At 38.6% G+C, this 3925-nt stretch overlaps 1 long non-coding RNA gene across 1 annotated transcript; it reads left to right on the top strand.

The window, feature by feature from the left end:
* Window positions 1-11: 11 nt before the first annotated feature.
* On the top strand, window positions 12-937 carry LOC121813277. Its single transcript, XR_006053618.1, has 2 exons — window positions 12-536; window positions 782-937. It is a non-coding gene; the product is annotated as an uncharacterized LOC121813277 (long non-coding RNA).
* The last annotated feature ends 2988 nt before the right edge of the window (window positions 938-3925 follow it).

Below are 3925 nucleotides of genomic sequence, written 5' to 3'. Positions count from 1 at the left end.
ATTATTCAGCAGAGCTGATGTGGGACTGAGATCTGCATCAACATGAATGTTACATGTATGAAGTTCACATGTTAAACTACGACAGTCACAGATATCATGTGTGGACATCATGTGATCCTAAAGTGTCTTAGTGGCCATAAAAGAGCTTTAATTCATACTGAGGTCAGAGTTTGCAGTGAGCTGACTGTATCACACTCAGAGCTGTTCGTAATGTTCAGTCATTGTCTTGCGTTTTGTGTTTCGAAATGACTTAAATTTCTAAGTCAGCAGGTGAGATCATGTTTCTGTGATCGCTGCTCTGGATCATGTGACCTTTTTTCTAGGTTACATGACAGGTCAGAGGTCAGCGACTGTAACTCAGTTACTTCTGTTAATGTGAACTCACGGAGTGTTTGTGATTTCAGACTGACTAAAGTCCACAAGAAGATGATGATGGAGAAAGAGGAGGACAGAGCAGAGTCTGCAGGATCCAGCTGTGAAAGTGACGACTCCAGAGATAATCCTCCAGACTTCAGTACTGAACCTGGACCAACGAGGTCAGAGAGCTGAACTCACTGAGGAACAGAAATAATTCTGCACTGACATTATAATTAGTGTTGATTCTGGTTGAATTTCTGACTGTGTTTGTCAGCTGAGAGGAAATGAAAATGAGTTTGTAACAAAAATCAGTTTTGTCCAGTTTTCCTGTAAAAAGTTGAACTCTAATCTAAGAGGACTGTTACTGACAGGAAACAGTTGCATTATCTGCAGTCAGCTGCTTCAATCGTGTTTGTGTCTGCAGAGGTCAGAGGTCACAGTCTGCAAGGTCCAGCTGTCCGTCTGTGAGGAGTGACTGGTCCAAACGAAACCTCCAACTCAGTGGTGAACCTGGACCAACGAGGTCAGAGAGCTGTGATGACTCCTGTACATGTTTGTGTTTTCCTGGATAAATATGACCTGAAACATCCTTAGATTGTTAAAAAGATTCATTAAAAAGAATGAAAGATAGAAAGAAAGAAAGAAAGAAAGAAATGAAAGAAAGAACAATGAAAGAGACAAGATCAAAATATTATACTTGGTTATTTGCTGTTTGAGGACAGTGATGCTCATGTCTGTGGGGAAAGTGCGTACTGAGCAGTGTTGGGCAAGTTACTTTGAAAAAGTAATTACTTACAGTTACAAGTTACTTCATCAAAAAATTAACTTAGTTAATAACTGAGTTACAAGATTCTAAAAGTAATTAATTACTTGAAAAGTAACTATTGCGTTACTTAAAAAAAAGTTTAACCATGGGGTCCAGGGTATAATTGGCCATTTTTAACTACTTTTGATTTGACTTCTACATTTCACCTTTAAAAACTATTTACTTTGCCTTGTTTGGTATCATTCTTTTCAGCACAACCTCATGTGTCTGAATTTACAGTTATGTTTTCATTTTGACATACTGTATTAACACAATTGATCTAAAATCAGATCAAAAAGTTATATTTTTGAATGTGACAACCAAAGCAGCTAAAGCCTGGATCATACTTGCTGCTGTTAATGAGACAGCCATCATGACAACACTGAACAACAGTGGTGTGGATGTAGTGGATAAATCCCACGATACTGATGCTCAGATTTAATCACAGGAAACAAAACCAGATGTTTCCTTCAGATTGTGACCTTTGGATTGGACGATGCAGATTCCAATAGAGAATAAATGTTGTTTTTCAGCTGTGAAAAAATAATCAAATTTTCTGGATGGTTTGCTATAGATTTGATGGTTTGCTCTGGCAACCATCAAATCTATACTTGTGAATCAGATTGCTAGATGGAGAAGTGTGATTGGTCACTCCGGAGAACACATCTCCGCAGCTCCAGAGTCCAGTGGCCATGTGCTCTACACCACTGGACCATTGTGCTTGGTGATGTCAGGATTGAATGCAGCTGGTTGTCATGGAAACCTATTTCATGAAGCTTTGTTCTTGAACTAATCTGATGGCCAAATGAAGTAGTGATAGGCTCTGCAGAAACTTTGCACTTCAGTATCCACTGACTCCAAAAAAATAATCTCTCCATTGAACATTTCTTGTGATTTCCTGTCTATTTGGAGCTAAAAGAGGCCACCTCGAGAGGTGAAACGTGAAACGTCTTCAAGTAACTTAAAGAAGTCCAGACGCTTTTCTTTGCAAACTCCTTTGACTAGTATGGCAGCTTGAATCAATCAAAAGATATAGATAAAAAAAACAAATGTCCATTACAGATCACATTAATGTATAGGCTGGTTCTCAGAAGGATATTGTGTATATGAAGTAAATGTCAGGAGAAAGCAAGACAGACACAAAGCAAACAAGTAATTCTTCTAAATGTCGTCAAAGTAACGTAAGAAAATGTTTTAGAAGCACCAAACAAACTCAAACTGACATGAACGATCAACAGTTACAAAAATGTTTAGAGTTGCTGCACAAAGTTGTCACAGGAGATACTGTCAGCAATGTTTCATGAATGTCTTTGATCTCATAGATGTTTCGTACTGCAATGACTGATCTTCTAAAACATGTTTTTTTTTCTTTACTTCATGGATACAACTCATTCAAAATATATGTAATAATGTTTAAAAATTATGAAAACATTTTTTGAAAAAAATGATATAATCTTTCATGTTGTCCTTTGAGAATAAGTTTCTAAAATAAAATTTTGAAATCTGTAGTTCTAGTTTAACAGTTGTAGTTTGATAGCAGAGACCAGAGCTCTGAAAATGATTGTGGTGAAGCTTATTCTGAAATATTTAGTATCCTTGAAGATGTCCTGGAGCCTTCATCTCACAGCTGCTGAACAGAGATGTCTAGTCTTATTAGTTTAACTCAGAGAAAAACTTGTCCTGATCAAAATGAGGTTGGGGGAAAAGAATATGAGAATTACACACCTAACTAATAAATGATTAAATAGATTAAGAGAAGCTACTGGAGCCAGTGTGGACACAGCGGCTGGTCACCAGGAGAACCTGGAGACGCTACAGAAGCTGATCTGTTAATGTTCCCTTTGATTGTTTCCTTTCCTCAGTCTTTCTTTCTTCTCCTCCTTCCTTGGAATTGTTGTGTGGTTTGACATTAGGACCAGTGTGCAGTGTGGGTTCCCCTCAGACTGAGTGGGAAAGGGTTGGCCCACTGCATGACCCCCTGACTCTTACCGAGTCAGCGGTGGGTTGGTTGTAATACTTGAGAGTGGGAACAGCGATCGTCTCCTCTCGCTATGCCAGCCCCTCAATACCAGTTTCTGACCACATTTCTGTTGCATATATGCTAACAATGCTAATGTTAAAGGCTGCATTACCAATGCTCAGCTGTGTTGTTCAATAATAAGAAGCAACAAAGGCAAATATGTTTGGACTTCTGTTTGATCCTGCAGCTGGAGCAGCTGTCAGAAACCACATCTCTAATGTAGCACCGAGTACAGTCTGACTGACAGCTGGGACACCTTTTACATTCATTCATGTTTTAGCTGCTTAGAGTTTATGCTGGAGGGGTACCTGCTCACCTTGGATATGTTTCTGTAACTAATCAGTTACTTCTGTAAAGTAATCACAATTATTAACTAAACAAAGATAATCTGTATACACTGACTGGAAAACATGAAGGATATAAACAGCACCCTCCAATGGAAGGCTTTTACTGTGAAGTCTTTGTGGGAAATGTGCAGTCACAGCAAACTGCAAGCAGATTGCTGAATGTTTAATGAGAAAGGCAGACAGAAAATGAGTTCAATAGTGTTGATGAAATCAATGAATCATCACTTTGTTTCCAGATTGAATGCTCTGACCCACAGGACTTCTGCACCATCTTTTAAATTTGGATATTTTGTGCAAAAGTCAGTAAATGATTTTAGTGATAAAGAAATGTGTTCACAGAGAGAGGAAGAACAGTGGCGTTTGTGAGGAGGAGCAGCTGCCCTGCTGTGCTTTGTG

The sequence above is a fragment of the Haplochromis burtoni genome, unplaced genomic scaffold (assembly GCF_018398535.1).
Source record: "Haplochromis burtoni strain Fernald_Lab_line unplaced genomic scaffold, NCSU_Asbu1 Contig_1382, whole genome shotgun sequence".
NCBI classification, from domain to species: domain Eukaryota; kingdom Metazoa; phylum Chordata; class Actinopteri; order Cichliformes; family Cichlidae; genus Haplochromis; species Haplochromis burtoni.
The sequence above is the reverse complement of the archived record's forward strand: the minus strand, read 5'-3'. Positions and strand labels throughout refer to the sequence as shown.